This window comes from Nilaparvata lugens, chromosome 14 (assembly GCF_014356525.2).
Source record: "Nilaparvata lugens isolate BPH chromosome 14, ASM1435652v1, whole genome shotgun sequence".
NCBI classification, from domain to species: Eukaryota; Metazoa; Arthropoda; class Insecta; order Hemiptera; family Delphacidae; genus Nilaparvata; species Nilaparvata lugens.
The window spans coordinates 9,669,328-9,694,895 of record NC_052517.1 but is presented as its reverse complement, the minus strand read 5'-3'; positions in this window follow the sequence as shown (position 1 = coordinate 9,694,895).

Here is a 25,568-nt window from a genome sequence, read left to right as displayed (position 1 = left end):
GAGCTACATATAGTTTGGAATAAACCACTATTCACTGCTTAGTTATCCAACCAGATGCCAAAGAAGAATGTAGTTCTTGCAGCAGCCACTGCTTTCGGCGATGCTACTGTGATGCTTTCAGCACAGAGAAGAGAGAGAAGATATTGGATAATTTTGTAAATTTTGGATAGCTCATTTTCTGCTATATAGCATATCTCCAAAGTCACTCTTTGAACTTGTAGCAGAGCTTTATAGCTGAGCTACATGTAGCTCTGCTACATAGTGTAACCTAGCTTCATAATTCCCTTTTTCTCCAGACACTGGAAGAAATATTGGGCACGAACATGGGTATTTTGCAAAACAAGGACGTTGCAAGCTGTGTAAGACTGGGTACACCAAGTTGTATTGCACAAAATGTGGAGTACGTCTTTGCTCAGTCCCAAACAGAATGTGCTTCAATGATTACCATAGATAAAATAAAAAAATCCAATAGGCTACAAGGAACAACTTGTTCTACAAAAATAGTAAATATGATAAAGTAGTAGATGTAAGTAGATGTAGTAAAGTAGTAAATTTATAATATGATAAACCTCAATTTCCAGTTTTTAGTTTGTTTCATATTATGTAAGTATGTATCAGTTAGATATGAACATAATAAATAAGTTAGTAACCAAAATATAGTTTTAAAAAAGTAGGAAATTTATGATATTTAGAACCTTATTTTCAGTTTCAATTTCACGTTTTTATATTATGTAAATATGTATCAGTTATGAATATAATAAATAAATTAGTCACCAAAATCTGGTTCTGTGTATCACATTTTTGAGAATCCATTTTACTACTCTTGAGAATTTTATTATATGACTTTCATTGTTATAATGTTGAAATCAAGAAAAAATTATTGATTAGGAATGATTCCATAATGAAATCATTCACCTTTCCTTGAATAAAGCATGATGAAAGTACCATTGATTTTTCTAATGCAAAACCAAAATCTTTTACTATACGTATTTGAAATGACTCAAATGTCCCAATGTTGTTTTAAAACAACAAACCCCTAGGGGCCCCTGGAGGGTGAGAAAAATTTGGGGAAAATTATTTTCTCATTTTTAAGAGTGTTTTGAAACATAAAAACACCAGAATAATTTTTTCATCTTGTTTTTTCATAAATTGGGATAGAAAGGGTTAAAACCCACCCTGTATTCCAAAGGCCGAGGGCCGAATCGGCCAATAACGCCACGGGCAAACACTCTTCCCCTGAAAGTAAAAATCTCGCGAAAGAAGCAGAGGGTAAAGAATCAGGATAGAGGGAGAAGTGTAGGTCCGGTAACTCCACCTGTCAGTACGGCTACTGACCCCGACCCATATCCAACTGTAGCTAGTCCGCGTTGTAGCAATACTTCGCAATTATTAGGAAACCTAGAGGGTGGAATAGGTCATGCTAATAATACAATGCAACATTTATGAAAACACTCGTAATAAATTAATATAATGCTTTTAGAAAAGGAATAAATCAGATTGAAATGATGCTTACTTCTATGATATTTTTCGTTTGGTTTGCAAAATCAAATATAATTTTTCATATAGTAGCTCGACTAGTATTATTGGAAACTTGTGCGCTAGCCAACATTTTTTTAATATTAATTTCATGGAAAAGAAAAACTTTCTTCTTTGTCTATCAAGATTTCTATCTTGAAAATTTACTAAATTATTCGAAAGCCTTAATGACATAAGAAAACAGAGTCTGAAAAATATAAAATTATAAAATGTCATAAACTCAATATGAACATAATCTTAAAAATTTCATTCCAATTTAAAGGCTATCTTTCTGACTTTCAGCAATACTCTACGACAATATATCTCCAGAAACAATAACTCAAATGTAACGTAACTGAAAACTTTCTATACTTCTTTAGAAAAAATTTATAAGTATCTTCCATCACTAATAAAATCAAAAGGATTATTCTCAATCAATATTATTAACTTGAAAAATAACAGGCTTTGTTGATAAAATCTTTTGATTGAAGTTTCGATTAATTAATTTCCCTGAATTATATTTTAACCTTAGTTTACGTACCTTAGCGGTTATTTGAAGAAACAATTATTTGTACATGAAGAAGAAACACAATTGAACCTTTCAGGACATGGCACTACCAGAAAATTTAAACTTTAATAAAAATGAAACTAGCTCCTACATTAACTAATAAAATAAACTTGTAAACCTGCCCAAAAAGGGCGAAACATAATGACTACATCTTTACTCTCATAGTGCTCCTAGCAAAGTGTCCTCCGAAACGTAATCTGGTCTCGCGGTTGGGGAATCCCCCACTACTGTATCCCCCACCACTAACAGGTCTCCTATTGGGCGAAAGGAATCAATTTGACCAATCGTCGCATGGCTTCTAGAGCCTTTGGACCAAATAGTAACTGCAAAATCGGTAGTTTGTTATAATTTCAATGCTTGCTGTTTCCAACTTATCGCACTTTATGTCGCGACAAGAAGGCTAAGTTTTAGAGATAATTCCATAATCTACATTCCTCGACGACTCGGAGCCACAATTTTTAAATATCTATCATGGGAAATTCGAAGTCATGGCCGTTCATAATAGAGAGAGAAAATAATTTATTTCGGACAATGCATACCTTACATTTTTCTCTCCCTATAATTTTTGATTATGTACTTATTGTATGAATCAATAAAGAATAATATAAAGAGTAGGCCTATTCTGTGACTTTAAAATTTTTCTCCTCCATCTGGGATCTGCCATTTTGAATCGAACTCCATTTTTTTTCAAATTGGGAGGTGGTCATGATGATAATTTCATATTATGATACATGATTTCGATACTGAATTTTGAGAGAAATGTATGGTGCATATCGCACAAAGATTATATCGGACCGTTTCAACCTTCCCGGTATAACTTGTATTCAAAATGGTGGATTCAAGATGGTGGAGAAACCTTTCAAACCACAGAAATTTTTTTTTTCAATTTAAATAGGAATCTTAGAGCTTGTTCACATGACAGCGATTACGCTCGGTTGTCGCTCGATTGGCAAATCGCTCGGTTTGCCAGCCTCGTACACATGACAGCGATTCATGAGCGGTTTGTCCCCGGTTATGATAAATAATTACTAGTACAGCATCTATGTACTCAATCTTCATATCCTTATCTATGTCCTTAATCACTATATTACTCTTACTGTTAAACATATATTACTGCTCTGATCGAAACCACTCGATTGACTGAAGACATGTGTACGCTCTCATGTCTGCTCTAGTACATCGAACCGCCCGGCAACCGAGCGACAACCGAGCGGTTGTAGTCTGAGACTACAACCGCCGCGATTCGCCGGCGACTACTAAAACCGAGCGATGCATGTGTACGGCACCATGTGTTTCCCTATACCTGGCAATCGTTCGGTTTGTCAACCGCGCGACAACCGAACGTAAATCGCTGTCATGTGAACAGGCACTTAACGTAACCTACTGTCATTGTGATATTATCATTGTGAAATGGATGTTAGGGTATTTTCACAATTTTATCCATTCATTTTCACAATTTTCACCAACCCAAAAGTATCTAAATACGGCTACTTAAATGTTCAATTATGGGGAGTTACTAGTTCAATTTTGTTTTATTTTTATACAAGAATGTCGGGATCATATGAAAATGAAACAAAAGAATACTATAGTGAGTGGCTTCACTAAGTTCCACCTCGCGCCCGAATATATCATTGAATTTAAGTCGTCAGTGAGCCTCACGACTGTCCACTCAATATGGTTTATATGTGCGCATTTACGGCGAAACGCGGTAATAAATTTCATGAAATTTGACAGGTAACTTCCTTTCCAAATTGCGCGTCGACGTATGACGTATATACAAGGTTTTTCGAAATTTTGCATTTCAAGGATAATATAAAAGGAAAAAAGAGCCTTGTTCATACGCCAATATCAGATTAAAAATCAGACTATAAAATAATATATTCATCATAAATCAGCTGTCGAGTTGATTATAAATTGCATGCCATGACGCATGCAATTCAATATCTCAATGTAACTTGATAAAAAATCAACAACTGTGTAGACTATAAATTGCATGCCTTATTGAATGCAGTTTTTATGCACTATTAAATAGGATGCAAAGAACTTATAACAGCTTGTCTGGGCGCCTACATGTCTTCTGGTTTTCTCGTGCTAAATTCCGGAAAATGTTATATGATAACTAGTAGTTCTGTGAACAGTATTCTCATCCACACCTACCTGATTGAAACTATAGACCTTATGGAAATACAGCAATAGACTGGCTTCTCCACACATCTGTGTAATCACTTGTCAGCTGATTTATGATAAATAATTCTATAGTCTGATTTTTACCCTGATATTGGCGTATGAAGGAGGCTCCTTTTTCTTCTTATATTATCCTTGAAATGCAAAATTTCCAAAAACCTTGTATATACGTCGACGCGCAATTGAAGAAGGAACATACCTGTCAAATTTCATGAAAATCTATTACCGCGTATCGCCGTAAATGCGCAACATTCAAACATTTAAACATTAAGAGAAATGCCAAATCTTCGACTTGAATCTTAGACCTCACTTCGCTCGGTCAATTGATTCTTGTGAAAATAAAAAATTCTTGCATGATCTGATCAAATAAAAAGTTAGTGTATCAGTGTGGATGTGCTTATGATTTGGGACGTCGTTATAACTGCGCGAGATCTACTGTTCACAGAGCTACTAGTAAGCTGTTTTTAATTATTTTCACCAATTCTGTATGTTATCATTGTTGAATATATAAATTAACCACCTTTTTTCCTTGTTTCATTTTCATATGAAGAACCTTTTCATAATACAACATTATCATGTGAAAGTAAAACAATTTATTATATTATTTATTTTATTATATTATAATTTTCACAAGAATCACTGAATGGGAGAGAAGAACTAAGGATACTCCTTGTACTATTTCTTTCCCAAATTCAGATAATAATTTAAAAGTTCGAAATGAGGTTATGATTCCACTTTTCTGGAATTTAGTTTTTTTTTCACTCAAAAACAACTAAAACTAGAATTTTGGGTTGAGAAACTGGATAGGAAACAAATATTACACTCAAATCACTGATAATTGAAATATTTTCACGTAATTTTACAAAATTCAGAGCCGGAAAAAAAATGGGTACGATACTAGTAATTTTCTATAACTGAACATTTGAGTTGACCTATTGAATAGCCTCCATGGCTAGGTCGCACAAAAGCCTAAAAATTTCCAATAGTCATTAATTCCACGAGAACCAATCGGGGAAGCCGTCTTTCCAAAAAGGCCTTCTTCGATTGATTCTCTTGAAATTAAGAAAATTTATTAAATTTATTGAGAACTCGTTTATTCACTTGAATAAGACAAAATACAACATTAACTTGATGTCATCAGGCCAGATCAAGTACTCACTATTTATTCTAAATTCCATGGTGACGTTCCAATCGAACATATGATTTTTCAATACATAATACAATCACGGTTAAAATTCAACCGACTTCTGTGCAACCGGCACCAAATCCTATTGGATTCACTATATGAATACTCTATTAGATGGGTTAATATGGGTTTGTGGTTCCTTCATGATTTATTAATGGATTGGGACGTTCAAAGCAGTGTGGAATTTGGATTTTATCCAATAGACTTGGATGATAATGACAATGAAATTGAATTTTCAGTGTAAGTTTTCTCAAACTTTAATCTTCCGAATTTATTTCAGATTGTAATTCAATGAGTGAATAGAAATTCCTGAGATATTGCAATTATTCAAATGCTAATGAATTTATTATTATTACTTAACGAGAATCCAAATGAAATGCTGCAATTCACCCCGACGATTTCTGTTCTGCTACTGCAAATATTGTCAACAGGGTAAACAGCTAGCTGATGGAAATTCGATGGGCGCTACCATTCAAAAATTATTTGTCAGCCCGGGAATCGAACCCAATACCTCCTAATTGCCGGCCAGGAATGCTCACCCTTACACCAAACTGACAATCTCTGGATAGCAGCACTCATTTTATACGAAGCCGTAGCGGCCAACCAGTCTACAGATTACTGAGATATTACAATTATTCAAATGCTAATGAATCAATTATATAGCGCTCATCGAATCTCCATCTAGCTGTTTACCCTGTTGTCAATATTCGCAGTAGCAGAAGTCTTCGGGGTGAATAGTTGTAGCATTTAATTTGGATTTTCGTTTAATAATAATGATGACTAAATAGAATTTCTGATTCAATAAGATTTATTCCACATATATTCGACAGTACTCACCTACTCCAAATCAGCAGAATCCACCCAAGAAAATGTAGTACTGTAGTCGACCTCATTGCACTTCAACTCACAGATACTCACTGACTTTATTCTTTGACATTGGCATTGTTTGAAACTGTATCTTCCACGTCAAGCATTCAAAGTTAATCGAAATAACTTATGCGGATTGGCTCTTGGAGACAAGAATAGCCTGACCTATTTGCTATTAGATCGACTGAATGGGTAACATTGAGCAAAAAATTTATCTCTTTTGATAGCTTAGACTATTGAAATTACAAAATCAACTGAAGATACTTTCCAAAATAATTTTCAACTGAAATTAAGAATGTTCTCCATTCAAATTATCCTTGCATCCCCTTGTAAAAGTTCACAAGTGGTCTCATTTGAAAGAATTATTGTGAACAGAAACAAACATTTTGTCAACTAAAATTGAGAGTGTTCTCCATTCAAAATATTTTTGCATTTCCTTGTGAAAGTACACAAGTAAGTCAATTTGAAAGAATTGTGAACAGTAACGAATATTTTGTCAACGAGAATTGAGAGTGTTCTCCATTCAAAATATTCTTGCATTCCCTTGTGAAAGTTCACAAGTGAGTCCATTTGGAAGAATTGTGAACAGCAACAAATATTTTGTCAACGAGAATTGAGAGTGTTCTCCATTCAAAATATTCTTGCATTCCCTTGTGAAAGTTCACAAGTAAGTCCATTTGAAAGAATTGTGAACAGCAACAAATATTTTGTCAACGAAAATTGAGAGTGTTCTTCATTCAAAATATTCTTGCATTCCATTGTGAAAGTTTACAAGTGGGCTCATTCGGAATTAGAATTGTGAAGAGCAACAAATATTTTAAGGATTTAATTTATGATAATCAGCCAATGAGAGAGCATCCTGACATCCCAAGTTGTCTTAAAAATCTTTCTTGGAAGAACAATCAATTTCGTCTCGCCCTAAGATAGATGCTTTAAATCATGCTTCAAAGGTAGCAGAAATAGTTGGGAGTATTAGCATAGAGAAACAATAGCGTAAGTAGATATCCCATGGTATAGGGAATTTTTGTCGCAACTTTTATTGTTATCTCAAGCCGATTACTTTTGATTATTGTGGAATTTTACTGTTTTGACCGAGTAAGAGTGTATGAACGGCACAATATGAGAGACTACCAGCGTCATAAAGCTTCACAGGGAAGAACTACGTGGACTTTCAGCTGGATAGTAAAAATTTAGGACTGGATCGTCCAAGAATGAGATCAGCAGGCTCGCTTCACTTGCCTGCATTTTCCATTTGAGCATTTTTATCATATATTAGGACGATCCAGTCGGGGGTCCAGACTAAACGTCTGGCTAAACGGATATGGCGAGCGAAGCGAGCCTGACGGCTAGTAATATATTCCCAGGAATAGCTCTGATTGAAGTAGCAGTACCCAATCAATTTTGCCGCGATAAATCAGGACCTCCTAAATAAGTATTTAGGAGGTACTGGATAAATTGGTATTTAGGAGGTCCTGGATAAATGCATTTCAATCTTCAACTTGGTGCCAAACTAACAAAGTCAAATCAACTTGACAACCTGAAAAAAATTTTTATTTACTTACCAGAACAACTGTTCCGAAGAGGTTATAGTTCTCCAGATTATAGTTCTATATTAAAATAATTATGGTATGGACATTTCAATTATAATTTTAAGATATTGGAATAAGAAGAATAAACATGCTAAAAGACGAACTTTCAACCCTTAAAAACAACCCTCAGAGTCAGAATATCGCTAAAAGATTCCTTAGTGCGCCTCTAAAGGGCCAACTGAACATACCTACCAAATTTGAACGTTTTTGGTCCGGTAGATTTTTAGTTCTGTGAGTGAGTGAGTGAGTCAGTCAGTGAGTGAGTGCCATTTCGCTTTTATATATATATAGAAGATTAATCATATGATTGTTTATTTGATTTATCTATCTGTATTTTACTGGTCTTGATTATATTATAAAGAGATGTATTAATTCTTAAAACATCAATATAATAAGAGAGAGTAGGGTTGTGATTGTTCATTTGTTTGCATCAAAACATGTCAACTTGTGGATTGCATACCGGAAAAACTTGAATGAATAAGTTCTTCAAATTTTGCACATAGATTCTAAAAAATATCAATCTCGTGCACCTCAAAGCCCAAATTTCAATTTTCTTTTTAGATTTATAGATTTTTCAGAATTAATGTTCAAATTCTATTCATGGTACATAAAAAAGATTTGATTTCATAAAAAACTCACAAAATCATATGATAGAAATTGAACATTTGTTCTATTATTGCTTTCTACCTGAAACCACTTAACCTCAATAATATTCTTTTGATAATTGATAAATATTTTGATACTATTAATATAATAATAGCATTATTAAGATAATCATAAAATATTTTTCTCACAAAGTCTGTATTATAATATGGTGAAAAAGCCGCATCAAAGAAATCATCTCGAAAACATCTGTTCAGAAAAAACATAGTTTTGGAGCTTCGTTTTTTGATGGAATGTATAGGCCTACACGTGACATGGATTATTACTTTCCTTGCCCTATTATCGTAAGGAAAGTATTGCTTTCCGAAAAAAATTAAGGTACCCCAATCTCCAAATTTCTATACCTTCCAAGGTCCCCTGAGTCCAGAAAAGTGGTTTTTGAGTATTGCTCTGTATGTGTGTGTGTGTGAGAGTGTGTGTGTGTGTGTGTGTGTGTGTGTGTGTGTGTGTGTGTGTGTGTGTGTGTGTGTGTGTGTGTATGTGAGTGTATGTGCGTCTGTATACACGATATCTCATCTCCCAATCAACGGAATGACTTGAAATTCGGAACTCAAGGTCCTGACAATATAAGGATCCGAAACGGACAATTTCGATCAAATGCAATTCAAGATGGCGGCTAAAATGGAGAAAATGTTTTCAAAAACAGGGTTTTTCGCGATTTTCTCGAAAACGGCTTCAACGATTCTGATTAAATTTATACCTAAAATAGTCATTGATAAGCTCTATCAACTGACAAGTCTCATATCTGTGAAAAATTCAGGAGCTCCACCCCATCAATGCAAAGTTTGATTTCAGATTCCCAATTATCAGGCTTCAGATACAATTTAAACAAAAAAATTCGAGTGGGAGAGATTAAGCATGAAAATCTCTGCAATTAATGTTCAGTAACATTTTCACCTAAAATTAATAATTAGCACGAAAATCGAGGAAATGTGATTATCCAATTACAAACTGTTGGCAACTGTTGATTCTATTGAATGATTAGATATGAAGAATTATTAGAACTATGAAGACAGACTTCGTATGTCTCCAGCGTTATTGTCCTGTCACCAGCTAGCTCAGATCTTTGTTATTGAGTAGACTTGAGATGCGCGTGAACACTCACGTCAGGTGATCAATATTCATAACGGCAAGGAGAGTTGTGTGAGTGCGCCACACCAGATTGCCAATTTTCCAGCTACAACAGTTTTTTGAAATAAGAAGCAAAATATACGTTTACAGTTTCATCAATGCTGCATTGGCAATATGAAAACTCATGCAGTTAATATGAGCTTGAATGAAGGTATTGATTGCTATTTAGATGGAGAAATTATTATTCTCTTCCATTTTCATATAATAATTGGAATTCCAAAATTATTCGAGCCCTGATAGAATGATTGACTCACTGTTCAGGCAGTCGAAAATTTTAATATTGGAATGAGTTGTATTTTATTTATTTATTTGAAAATTTACATATTTGAGGGCACCAGGAACTGAATCCCATTATTGCCCTCATAACACACATTGAGCATACAATTTGAAAATACAATACATTAGAATGAAAATAGAATAACTTAACTAATATACTATTGAGTTTTAGAGAAAACAAAATACAAAAAAAATCAATAGAAAACCTTGCAAATATGAAACTTATAAATTAAAACACTAATATATTATGTAATACATAGGAAAGAAAAAAAAGACAAAACTCAACAAACATAAATCTTATTCAAGGCCCGCCTGAACACACTGTCTGAATCAAAAAATCTAATGCATTATTAAGCCTATTGTATAATCGAAGAGACCTAAACAGGGGAGCATTGTAACCACTGACCGTTCTACATCTGATAATATCAAAGGTGGGATGATCTCTGGAATTGAACGCAGGAACATGGAACCTGATCAATGAGAGCAGCGAAGGAGAAGAGAATCGACCCCTTAACAGACCATGCACGAAAATCAATGAGTCTCTCTCCCGTCATAATCTCAATGATACAAAGTGAAAGGTACCTCTCAAACGGTCTGTAGGAAAACCCAAAGGACAGGATTGGCCGAAGCGCTTGTAATAGAGAAACCTCAAAAACTCATTCTGAACCACCTCAAGACCATGAGTACACAAATCAGTATAAGGGTTCCAAATCACAGAGCAATATTCCAACACACTCCGGACCAATGACACATAAACAGTACATATTGCATCAAGGTTATTGAAGTTAGCTGTATTCCTCATAACAAAACCTAGCATTTTATTGGCTCTGGCTATGCTATAGTCTATGTGCACTGAGAACCTGAGACAGCTATCAAAGAATACACCCAAATCCTCACATGTATCAACTCTTTCCAGATTCATACCATGTACTTCATAAGAAAAGTTCATCTTCAAATTTTTCTAGAGAATGAGATACACTTACTCTTCCTAACATTCAAGTCAAGTCCATTGATAGAAGACCATCTAGCCAATCTGTCAAGATCTTGCTGCAACAAATTACAATCATTGGAGTTAGTAATCTCCATGTAGAGCTTTACATCATCAGCAAAGATCAAACATTTCGCTTTCTTTAACTGGAGAGGCAGTTCATTGATCAATAGAAGGAATGAAAGAGGACCGAGTACACTCCCCTGTGGAACTCCTGAAGTGCTAAAAAAAGGAGTTGATCTGACCATAACATAATTGGTACGATGGAATAAGTAACTTCTGAAAAGATTCACAAGTTGCACACAAAAACCCAAATCATCAAGTCTCCTCAACAGTGCTCCCTGATCAACACGATCAAATGCTTTTGCATAGTCTGTGTAAATGACATCAACCTCACCTCCAGAATCCATTACCCTCGAAACATCCATAGTGAACTCCATCAAATTAGTGACCACAGACCTTCCAGGGAGAAACCCATGTTGACAGTCCGATATCAGAGAACGGGAGTAACACAAAATCTCACCATACAAAACACGCTCAAAAACCTTTGAGAAGACTGACAGCAGGGAGATCGGACGATAGTTATCAATCAGATCCTTTCTGCCAGACTTGAAAATGGGTATTACCTTGGAAATCTTCCACCTTGTAGGAAATAAACCTTTCGCCAAAGATAAATCGAATATATATTTCAATGGGTCAACCAACACATCTCTGCAACCTTTCACTATGAATGCAGGAATCCTCACCAGGAGTAGTGAGTGGCTTCATTCTATTAATTGCCCTCCTTATGCTCTCAACAGGAACTGATGAAATAGCTAATGAACTGGAAGCCAAATCCCTTCTAATTCCATTTTCCTCACTAATCTGATTCACGTTATCACTAAAGGTGCAAGTAATTGGAGTATAAACCGACTTGAAGTACTCAGCAAAACCATCGGGCAATTCAGATCCCACAAAGGCCCTATCACCGAGCTCCATTCTCTGACAGATCCCCTTAGCCTCACGCTTACTATTCACAAACTTCCAGAACTCCTTCGACTCACACTTGATATTCCTCTGTACCCTAGTCATATACTCATCATGAGAACTGGATATAAGATTCTCCAGCTCTCTTCTAATATCGTTGAACCGATTTCTATGATAGGCCGAAAAATTTTTCTTCCGTGCGAGTTTGTTTTTCCTCTTAATCATCTGTATGATATTCCGATTAAACCAAGGAGGATACTTCGAGTTAATTGCATTGACACATTTTTTTGGGATGGTGAGATCAAAACATGAATATATGATTGAATAAAAAAGATCTACCGCTGAATCAACATCTTTAATACTATAAAGAACCTGCCAATTATAATCTCTAAGAATATTGTAAAGAGAAAGATAGTCCGCTATCCTGAAATCATACTTCAACTCCCCATCAGATTGATGCTGATGACTCCCCCGACTCAACTGGACACCCGTCAGCAATTCCATATTCAGAGCTGGGTGATGTTCAACATCTTCATGGACCAAAGGCAAAGACTCATGTTTGAGCCCTTCAATCTGCATACTAGACATTACCAAATCAAGTGTACAGCCATTGGCATTTATAACATCATTATAAGATTGAAGATCAAAAAATCCTGAGAAATTGTTTAAATTTTTTGCACACATAGTACCATTCATTAAATCAAAGTCCTTGTCAGTTATTTCAGGTAAGTTGAAATCACCAGCTATGAACAATTTATCTTTAATTATAAGAGAGTATGATTCGATGTGATCAAAATATGATTCAAAGTCACCTATGAGAGCATTATTACAAAAGTAGACAATGTTAATATATATAGGACAAGTGGTAATAGAATACGAATCATCAGATTCTCTGAATTTCTGAGATTATGAGACGAACCTCTTGTTTTATGATTTTCGTGTGGTTCAGTCCACATACAAAATTGATCTGTTCAATCTCAGTTCGTTCTTTCTCCTAAAAATTCATTACTAGTTACAAATCTTTTACCCCCATTGATCATACAGGGCACGGCTTATTAAAAATTGGGGTTCTGTGTCCCTCTGGTTTGATTAGGATTGTTATGATGAATATTCAGGCTAAGTTTGACAAGTTGGGATTGATCCAAAGTTGAAAAAATTTCGGGGTACTAGTGAAATAATTATGTAATCTAATGGTGTAGCTGTACATGCCTAGGGTCTCTCAGAGGCAACACAGTTGGGGCGCCATGTGTCAAGTTCTGCTCCTGGGAGGGCATGAACATGCACTAAAATTGATAATTATAAACTCTTACCAATTAAACCAAAACTATAATCATAAACCATGGGCCATATTCCTCAACGTTTAATGCCCCACTGTTTTGTTCCGTAGAAAGAAGAGGACGCAAAATGGATAAGTGATTATGATTAGAATAGTCTGATTAAATAAGATAATTAAACGGTTGTAATATTTGAGGTTATGATTCAATGATAGATATTTGTAGGTTAGATTGGTGATATTTGTTTAATCGAATTGTCGATATCACTTAAATCGATGTATCGAAGCAGAATGCCTAGTATATGGATGGGACAGATTGAAAAAGTTAATTTGCACAACAGAGGGTTTGTCGGTCTACAAAGGTAGCCGAAGTAGTAAGGGACCTGAATTTCTAACTTAATATGGTAGGTGGCTATAATATAGTGAGGTGGAATTAAATTCACTTTAATAATAAAATACAGTGCAACTTGAATCTGCTGAAAATAAATCCTGTTGTCACTATGATCCAACAGAGATAGTAACTTTGGAGTGAACCTTTTCCCCAAGGGATGACCAATATATCCAGAATCCAATACTTGTGCCGTAATTTGGAAAGATATTAGACCGTATGAAACAACAGGTAGAATGGCAAATCCATGCGAACCAGGTCTCTGATAAATACTATAGGTTATGTAGCGAAGTGCTGGACCAAAATAGTAATATTTCGAGTACCGAGTTTAATTCTAACGTTGTCTATACGATCTATTACCTCTCTTTTTTCAACGTTGATCGGCTGATGATGCGGGATTCACTTCACCTCGGTGTAGCAGGCCGGTGGGAGTCGATTTACTATTTGATTCTGTGGGATACTCCCAATGACAGAATTTATTACTTGATAAGAAAAACGACCACCACTTACCACCAGAATAGATAATAGTCTGATGATAGATACTATACTTGCTACTGTCTGACTATTGCAAAACAGGACGTGTCCTGAATGATCAACGTGTGTCAGTCGAGAAAGAACGAATTTGGAGGTAAAATGAAGTAAATCCAGTTTAACAAAACGGTAAAATGGATATATTCTGATAAATAAACTGTTACAGCAAATACGGAATAAATTAATGAACAGATTATGTGAACAAATATTTTCAATAGATACAAAATAAATTGGGTTGATAGTAGATTTGAATCTCTAATTTATAAATATTATATAGAAAGTTCGGTATTCTTCAATTAAACAAAATGAAATGGATAATAGCCCTTGGAAAGGGTCATAAACTGAATTAGTTCAAAAAAAAAAAAAACAAGTTATATGAAATAGTGATTAGGAAAATAGAATAAATCAATAATTGAAATTATTCTCAGGGTGTGGTTTCGCCTAAGGAGAATAGACCTTTTAGCTAGTACAGCGTGGATAGTTAAATATATTTAATATTATAAAAATTAATTATGATAAGTTTTGTACCCTTAAAACTATAGTCATGACTTTTCTAACTGAACGAATTTATGCGCTGTACAATTTCGCAGATTTATGGGGATCCCCTTTTATATTCGACAACTTACGTAGACTTTTGTTCCATTTTTTGGTTTTTCGAAATATATTCGGCCGTAGAATATATCGTTCTGGCTGGGTCCTTCCACGTGGCGAAAAATGTTGAACAGACTTCACTGATATAATTTAGGGGTTTATTTAAATGAAATTTGAAATCTTGATATCACAATTATTATAGAACTTTGGAACACTTTTAAAAACAGAAAAACGAAGATTAAGTTACATGAAACAGAAATTAAAGCTTTTAAACAATTAGGTACGTGGACTAGGTCTGCATCCTACCGATGATCCTTGCAAAATGGCCTCGAGTCTTCCTCTTCCGATTTTCACTTCAATTTCTTCTCCAAATTTTATCTTGCCAAATTACATATTAATTCGGGATTGGTCCGATCCTGTGACGTAACCAATACGCCGAATAGGTGGTGTCACTGTGTCCAACTTTGAAGCTTTAAATATGGTGAAATTCCTGGTTTGAAGTTGTTCCAAATTATCAGATAGTTTTTTATAATTATAATAATACATAATAATATATCGTCTATGATGATATACTTTTAAATTGGTTTCAATGAACAGCTAATGATTATAACACATAGACATGCTAGTATAAGATACAGTAGACAAGGATATATATGTTTATAACAATAACGAATAACATAATATTAAATATTTCTTCCTATTTTTTTTTTTGTTTATATTGTTTTTTATACTAGTATATCGACCCTCAAACGTTATATATGGCTAAGCTAGTTTGTTCATATATTTTCAACAAGTTATTTTTCTTTGTAGTTAAATAAATAAATATTCGGGCTTATTTGGCCTAGAAACGAAAGTATAAAATAAAAAATTTAATAATATATTATTTCTTTGATCGATGTTAGTTGAACTGCCTTCTTAATTTGCTACTTGTTACTGAGCTAGCCTTGGTTTGTTTCGGGGTTATGTTTACATTTTGAAACTAACCTTCAAATATAACTTTACCATTCTAATCCATGGCATATAAAATATATGGTTTTTTCCATTGACTAATTTTTGGAAGGCATACATTACAGATTTATTTATTCTTGCCTGGTAAGTTAGATAGCGATCGTCTATCGACCTCAGATAAGATTATATGTTTCTACGGTGATAGGAGCTATTCCGTTCGTGTACTAGCCTATGAACAAATTTATTTTATATTTTGAGGACTGTACGATCATTGGTACATTACACCTTCTTTAAATTATCATTCATTTAGTGAGATATTATTTTAGAGAGAGATTATTTCACTTACTTGATTGGGCTTGGCAGAAATGAAAGAAGAAAGCATAATAAACAAATGGATCGGTTGCGGAATTCAGAAAGCTATAGGACTATCGGTTGAAAAGATAAAACTGCTTTTAAAACGGAATAAAAGTGTACATAGTAAATTCAGTAGAATGCGTTGTAGCGTGGACCTGTACAGATATACATTAACAAGATAATTTCAATACTGTACTGCCTTCATTGATAAGAGAGATTAACTTGCCAGATAGTTTCGACTACAAGATATTTAGTCATAGTAGAATAGATAATTTCCACAACTAACTTACTAGTATCAGTAATGAGTGCAAATCATAGCAATAATCATTCAAAAACCCAATCAACTAATACCAATCGGTTAAAAACATGTAAATATCCTATCAATTCTTGGAGAAGAATCAATCCAAAATTCGCACCGACCTCGCGCACCCCGCCCCACACCAGGCTACATATCCGTAACCCACTGCTTCTTATCAAAATACAGACACAATAAGCACAGCACCAGCCGACGAAAGGCGGAAAGCGCGCGCCCGCGGCGCACAAGTCCACACGCACCACAACAAACTAATTCGCATGAAAATCAGTGGAGGATGTTGCACTATTATGTTATTAGAAGATCAATTGAATCAGATACTGAATCACTCATTACACATATATCTTTAATCATAGAAAAATATAATAATCAATTCTGAATTTGAAACAAGAAGTATAAATGAAGAAAACCTGCGATTCAAATCAGCAAAGACAAATATGACTTCAATTAAAAAGCCTACCTACTTGGAAGAAATGTAATTTGGCATAGCCTATATAGAGAAAATAAGTATAAATAATGGTATGATCAGATATAGATAAAGTTAAAATAAAAATATGATAAAAGAGAAGTTCATATTGAAGTGAGTTCATAATTCATAAACTAATTCATCAGTATTCCATTTATTACCTATTATTCATCCATAATGTCCTGTAAGTCTTTCTCAGAGTAAATCCTAATCACCTTATCCTCACTAAACTTCATCTTTACATTACCGTCATATCGATCCAGACGAATTTAACCCTTTTGCTCGCTGTACCTTTTTCGCCCTAGCAAACAGTAACCTCCTTTTGGCTGTCAATGACCTGTTAATACACCGATACACCGCTTAGCGTCCCGATGAAGCCCATATATGTTGAGTGTTCAGATGACCTTTCATTTTTTTCTTCTCTGAAGAAGGGTTTCAACATCGCTCCTGCGCACAAAACGGACCGCGATTCCTGCAGTTGGTCGATTCTCTCTTTTTCGGAGACGATGACACGCATCAATAGAGTCCTTGTTGACGTCCATATTCATTGTTTTACACACCTGAAGAACAACTTCAGCGACATCCTCATCAGCTACCGATGGAACTCCGTAGATCTCAACAGTGTTACGTCTAGAGTACTGCTCCAGATCATCCATCTGATAAGAAATTAATGTCCTCTACCCTTTGACGCAGTTCCCTATTTTCATTAGAAAGTTTTTTATTGTGGACTGTTGTTCACTAATCATATCGGCTTGCTTCGCCAGCGTCTCACAGGTTCTGTCAATTTTTTCTGTACAAACGCGTATTGCATTGGATAAGTCCTCATTCAGCTTAGTTTGACTATCAGATATTAATTTCTTAAGCTCCTCCATCGATCTATTAAAAGTTTCAAGATTAATGAACGATTTTGTTGCACTTAAAGATGGATTCACTCTCACTGGTGTTGAGTCCGAATTACTTCGTTGTATACGCAATTTAGTTGTACATTTAGTACAATACCATGCACGGTTAGCGAGTTCCTCAATTTCTGCTTCCCCCAATCCCACACATTTACCATGGAATAAGCACTTGCACTGTTCACAGACAATCTTCTCCTTCGCGTTTCTATTCACCGATAGATTACAAACACTGCACGTACTCATTATTTGTGCCAGAAAAAACTGATCGACAAAGTAATGCAAAATTTGACTTTATCACAGACAATCTCACGAGTGTAATAGCGGCTGGATAGATGAACAGAATATTTAGCCAGACATAGGAGAGAATAGAATTAATAGTAAGGTTAGATTCAAGATTCAACTCAATTCACAGTAGAAAAATCAGATACAAGTGTAAAGTATGGGAAAATTATTTTTGGCAAGCTGAGCAAAAAGATAAGGAAGGCCCTATGCACCTTTTCGTTATATCTTCAAATAAAAAATGAGTTTGTGGGTTGTCAAACTCCCTCTGAAAGGGAACTATTCAACTTATTCTATCTTTTGGTAAAATAACAATGATCATCCTTTCATCTATCATCTTCTATTCTATAATGAAAGAAACTGAATATAAACTTATACAAGTGTAAAGTATGGGAATTATGTTTAACGCATCTTCACATCTAAACTACTGGACTGATTAACTTGAAATTTTGCATATAGATTCTTGCTTAACCGAGGATGGTTATAGACCTATTTTCGATTCTTCAAGATTCGATTACATCAAGTTTTCAGTCTGTCAAGTTTTCAATTATTTGTCATGCTAATTGTTGTATGGAAGCAGCTGAACATTTCTCTTAAGGAATAATTAGAAGATAGGTATGATTGAGGATCCTTCTCGGATGATGAATACAGGTTTCCCGTCGTACCCATATTTTCACCGCCATTTTGAATCCAACTTCATTTTTTCTATTGAAAGGTGGTCATATGATTCATTTTTTCCAGAGAAAAGGTATAATGAAAACCACACATCGATATCTCTAACCTTTCATGGTTATGTAAATGTATTCCCATTCAAAGATCCTGATATCATCCATTCATCTATCATCTTCTATACTATAATAAAGGAAAGAAATGGCTTGAACATGTATACACGTGTAAAGGATAGGAAAATTATGTTTGATGCATCATCACATCTGAACTACTGGACTGATTTACTTGAAATAATGCATATAAATTCTTAATTAACCTGGGATTCTTATAGGCCTATTTTCAATCCTTCTAGATTCCATAACGTCAAGTTTAAAAATATACCCTTGCGAAGCACGGGTTATCTGCTAGTCTTAAAATATAGTAGGGAATGTTTGAACTCGTGGCTAGAGCACAAGATTCCTTTTTCTAGCCAAGCCAATTATTTAACAAAAGATGTTTTTTTTGAGACGCTGTTGTTAATTTAGTCCAGTAAAGGAAAGGTTATAGAGGGAAAAGTTGGGAAGACAATTTTCGACCCTGCAGTTCTGTTCAGGGTAGTAGGGAGGTAAACATATCAAAAGTCCCCACCCTTACCCCCTCTGCGGTGGTGGGGGTGTTTTAAAGGCACCTTTTTGGTTTCTCGCATACAACTTGAAAACTATGTATCTTACAGACATATTTGTTGCATACAAAATTAAAGCTCACATCATTTCCTACAATATTACTCTTACAATTTTTTCTATATCTGTTCTAGTTTTTGAGATATCCGCTCTTGAAGGTGTGACATTTTTGATAAAAACATGTTTGCCTCCCATTTTTTTCCATTTTTGCTGTTAGAACTTTTTAAAAATCGATGGGAAAAAATCCATGTTGATCATGAGCTCATAAAGCATTGAATTCTTTTAAATTTGATGCATAACTTCACGCTTTCCCCTACACCTTTTACAGCAGCGTTGGTGTTGAGAGTGGAATCTCCATTTTTGCAACAATAGACCAATTGACAAAGGAGTTTGGAGGGAATGTTTTAAACTAAATTTTTGACTTTGCAGCTTTGTTAAGACTATTCAGGAGGAGAACATATCAAGAGTCCCCATTCCTAACTCATGTGCTAAGGGGATGAGGGTGGTTTAAAAGTAATATTTTTCAGCATTTTGCTTCCACGCTCATGTGCTAAGGGGATGAGGGTGGTTTAAAAGTAATTTTTCACCATTTTGCTTCCACGCTCATGTGCTAAGGGGATGAGGGTGGTTTAAAAGTAATATTTTTCAGCATTTTGCTTCCACGCTCATATCTTGGGAACAATGCATTCAACCGACGTAACTAACAATTCAAAAATTAAGCTTGATAAATTGTCTACACTTTTTGTTTTGTGGAATTCTGTTTAATCCCAACAGTACCCGAGATATTCGCTTTTGAAGGTGTGTAATTGTTAAAAAACAGGTTTTTATCCAATGTTTTGCTCTTCAGGACTTATAACTCTCCAACAATGCATCATAAAAACTGATGTTCATCGTAGGTTTGTAGAGCAATGAATTCTCTTTGAAATGAAATATTACTACACTAATCCAAGATCTCTTTCCATTGTTATAGCAGCTTCAATGTAGGGGGTGGAATTTCCATTGCTGCAACAATTGATCGATTGTCAATGACAATGTGTCTGTGACACAGTTTTTGAATTCGCAGCTTGATTTGGACTAGTTAGAAGGTAGAAATAGCAAAAGTGCGCATCTTTATTCCCTCTGTTGAAGGTGTGAAACCGATGAGTTGACACTTTTTGCAGTAATGAGAATTTCACCCCTACATTGAAGCTGCTATAACAATGAAAGAAAAACTTGGAATAGAGTAATGATACATCATTTCAAAGTAAATTCGATGCTTCACAAATCTACGATGAACAACAGTTTCTATGATGCATTGTTGGAAAGTTATAAGCCCTGAAAGAGCAAAACATTGATTCGAGGAGCAAAATTCGGGGAAGAAACAGTTTCGGGCTGTGCCTGTTAGTCCTTCTCCAATCATTTTGAAGAATTGAGTTCTGTTTATTCAATTATTTTAAAGAATTGAGTTCTGTTTATTCAATTATTTTAAAGAATTGAGTTCTGTTTATTCAATTATTTTAAAGAATTGAGCTATGTTTATCGATAGATGAATAACGAGAGAAGCTCGGTGCCCTGATATTGTTTTCCACCCAGGAACGATGCCCTAGAGTAGTGGTAGGGAGTTCGTATGAACACTCTGTATATAGTTAACATTAGAGTACAGTTGCACAGCTTAACCAAGATTCTGTACCCAATGAATCGATATAAATTAAAATCGAGCCTCAAATTTTGACATTCAATTACTTTTTCCTACAGTTATGTTGAAAAGTGGCCATTGCTGCACTGATTACAGAACGCAAGAATCACTTTTCCGCTCTAGTGCGGGAAAAATTTTTCTGCACTCCAGATTTGCAACATGGCAACGCAAAATACTTAGTAGGTTATATGGAGCAACAGTGCAGCAAAATCAAAATGAAGTTGGTAACAGTGACTGCTGTGGCTGCTATAGTGAGCAGAGGTGCAACCAAGCACAACGCGCTAATTATTATTCATTATATTATATTATAACCAAGGACAACGAGGACTTTAGGATTTTAGGATAAGGTTTTTATCAATAATAAAATTACACAGAAAAACATTTGATGGATTTCAGGCAATTTTACCCATAATTACCCACTTTTCTATTCAATGGTAACTGTAGGAGAACCTAATGTGAAATACGTGCGCAAATTCCTCTGCTGCACTCAAGAAACCATTCCGCCTACGCTCGGGCGTAAACGTTTCTTTCGGTGCAGCAACTGACACTTTGCGCACTAGTTGCACAAATAACTATTTTATTTGAGCACCGAATTGATGATTTTTCAGTTGTGTTTGTTATGTTCAGGACCAGGTTCATGGTCTATCAAATTTATAATCCAACTTCAGGACTCTTCCTACGGTCCTTCAAAGATTACGTGTATATCCTCATGGGAGAATATTTTTGTGAGCTGGTCACTCACAGGAATAGAAATCAGCTGTTTTAATTATTGCGTCATACAGCAGCCCTCGGTAGATAGTAGACAAGAGTGTGTGCTGCTCCATACCGCCCATGTATTTCATTCTAAACTTTGTTTTGTGTGTAACCTCCAGCAGTGCGGCCTCAGGCTATTAAGTCTTACATACTCTAAAGGCCATTCCACACAGCACGTGGCGTGCGTGGCTGGATCAGTGGCTGGGTGGCTGCGTGGCTGGGTCAGTATGCAGGAAGATGTCAACTCCGACGGTCCCGTGGTGTGAATCTGGATTTTCTTGTGGCTTACCTTGGTTTGATGACTCCAACAGCAGCAGTAGTAGTGATAATGAACTGGTTTTATTGTATTTGGTGACAGCACGGACCAGTGGGTACATCCAATCAATAAAAAAGAAGACCTATGGCAATTCCATCATTTAATGCACGACCTTGAGGCTGACAATGATAGTATACGTTCTATACGATAGTATATGTCTAGTATACGTTCTGCGCATGCTCGGACCAAAACGTGGCCGGATACGTTTGAAAAATCGCTCAGAGAGCAAACGGTAGCCACGCGTGGCTAGTATGCAAGCGTTGCCGCGTGGCCGTGGCTGCTATGTGAATTGCTTCATTTGATTAGCTGGAAGCGATGTTTTGAAAAGTAGCTAGCGTGCGTCCAGCCACCACGCCACGTGCTGTGTGGATGGCCTTATAGACATAGCTTTGTTTTGATTAATTGCTGTATTCGGTGTTTGGAATTATTGATTCTCAGTAAACTAGTAGTTCTGTGAACATAGACCTCACGCAGTATTCTCATTCACAAGTACTGATTGGAACTGTAGACCTTATGGAAATACAGCAATAGACTGGCTTCTCCACACATCTGTGGTAATCACTGTCAGCTGATTTATTATAAATAATTCTATAGTCTGATTTTTACCCTAATATTGGCGTATGAAGAGAGCTCCTCTTCCTTCCATATTATCCTTGAAATTCAAAATTTCCAAAAACCTTGTATATACGTCGACGTGCAATTAAAAACGGAACATTGTCAAATTTCATGAAAATCTATCACCGCGTTTCGCCGTAAATGCGCAACATATAAATATATAAACATCAAACATTTACACATAAGAGAAATGCCAAACCGTCGACTTGAATCTTAGACCTCACTCCGCTCGGTCAATTATTTATCGAAGTTGGATAATTATCCATTGAAATAAATAATTGGTATAATCCTATACCGTACTATTAAACGAGCAATTTCTGTTTATATGTTTATGTTTGTATTGCACCGATCTCGAAAATGGCTCTAACGATTCTCACGAAATTCAGAACATAGTAGGTTCATAATATATAAAATTCGATTCACTAGGTTTCATCATCCCTGGGAAAACTCGCTGAAGGACATTAGAAGGATAATTATTATTCATCCTGGAGAAACAGCTGATGATAATTATTTCGTCGTCTGTTGATGATGGGAGTGAGTGAGCGAGTTCGTGTGTGTGAGACTGTGTCAAAATTATTATGACTCAGCTGTTAAACTTTTGTAATTATTCAATCAGGACTTAGTGCCGGTTCAAAAAAGCCGGGTTATTCCAGTCGTGATTAATTCCAGTAGATCCATCTTTTTGAAATGGTCTCATATGATTTGGTTCACGTGAAATTAATCGGGATTGAGATTTAACCGGCTTTTGTGCAACCGGGCCTTTGTGAGGGAATTTTCGCATTCCTCTAGGAATTAATCTCAATTCACTGTGATTTGATAGAACTTTCTGTATGAACTATGAATATTATATAATTTCTTCTTTTGTAATACATTTTTTTGATTTTGTACTCCAGAGCGAAGCTCGGTCCCCGATATGAATAATGGCATCTAAAGTTACCAGCTGTAGGCCACTACGCTAAACCAAGCTAGACATTAGTGTTTTCATCATACACGCATAATAATACAATACTTCAATTGATTGGAGTGAATAAAAGCATTTGGTACTTTTTAATAGCGTGTTTGAAGTTTTGTAGTCCTAGATATCAGTATGGAAAATTGGACAGTGCCAATAGCCATTGGACATGCCTATCGATAGAGTAAGCCATGTATAGTACATAGCTATTATCTTGAAAGATAAGCCATGATAGTGCTTCTCGGAAGTTGTGAATGTTGTAAAAGTGTAAGTGTTAAAGTTGTGAATGTGTAAAAGTAATTTAATTCAATTTATTTCAAAAAACCAAAATATGATAGAATACAGAACATGACATGATAGCAAAGGTGAAAATGAGGATAACAATGTAGAAATATATTTATTATATTAGGTAATATTGAATCTATGAAAAAAATTCACTGAAAAAAAAAATTTTGTTTGCAGAAGTTAACATCCCCCTGGGATATCAGATATGCGTGATCTATTACTTTTGTAAGTTATGATTTTATCGTACACGCACATGGAAGAGTATGCTGAACTGATTATTTGATCAATAAAATATAATAGGATTGTCTGGATTTGAGGTATGAGTTATAGATTTTGAGGTGTGCATCCAGCTGAAGTTTGTCATGAGATGCATCAACTATTTGTCGGAATGAAGTACACCGGGCCAGCTAGTGGTATAATAACTGCCACACATAGGTAGGCCCACGGTATTTATATGAAAATATAATATCTTCTTCTATATACCGTGGGTAGGCCTATTAGGCCTGTTCGTGAACTTAATAAAATGAAGTTGATCAAAAATATCATCTGAATTCAGTAAGAGAACGACAGTGAGATACAAAATAAGAGAAAATCTGGTGTGGTACACTCACACAACTTTCCTTGCCGTTAAGAAAATTGATCACCTGACGCTAGTGTTCACACACATCTCAAGTCTCAAGATACAAAGAGCCAGCTGGTGACAGGACAATAACGCCGGAGACACACGAGGTCTGTTATCTCTTCATAGTGAATGATTTAATAGAATCAACAGTTGCCAACAGTTTGCAATTGAATAATCACATTTTCTCGAATTTCTAGCTTATATTCAATTTCAGGTGAAAATGTTACTGAACATTAATTGAGAAATTTCCATGCTGAATCTTCTCCAATGAGATTATTGTTAAATTGTATCTGAAGCTTGATAATGAGAATCTAAAATCAAATTTCCATAGATGGGGCGGAGCTCCTGAAATTGTTAAACATTGGCCTATGGGACTCGTGACAGTTGATAATAATAACTATTATGTATAAATTTGATCAAAATCGTTGGAGCCGTTTTCGAGAAAAGACCTGTTTTTGACAACATTTCCGCCATTCTAGCCGCCATCTTGAATTACATTTGATCGAAATTGTTCGTGTCGGATCCTCATTTTGTAAGGACCTTGAGTTCCAAATTTCGAGTCATTCCTTGATTTGCAGTTGAGATATCGTGTACACACACACAACACACACTCACACCTCACCACACACAGAGACTAACCCCCTTTTTTGAACTCAGGGGACCTCCAAACGTATAGAAATTTGGAAATTGGGGTAGCTTAATTCTTCTCGGAATGCAATACTTTCCTCACCTATGGTAATATGGCAAGGAAAGTGAGAATAATGAGGAATAAGAAAAAACAAGATGATGGTCGTTCAAAAAAAAAGTGATTGTATGGAACAATTAGCGTTTTATTTTCAACTAGAAAAATATAATTTGAAATAAGATAGATGTCTTAAGAGTTCTTTTCAAACTTAGAAATAATACACAATAATGATGATTAAAATTATATTATAATAAAGATTACATTAAGAGATAGATTTGAAATTTAATCATGGCCACTTGAATCGAACCAGCAACATATAGTGGAAGAATTTAATTGAATTACCTCAGTAACATATAGGTACT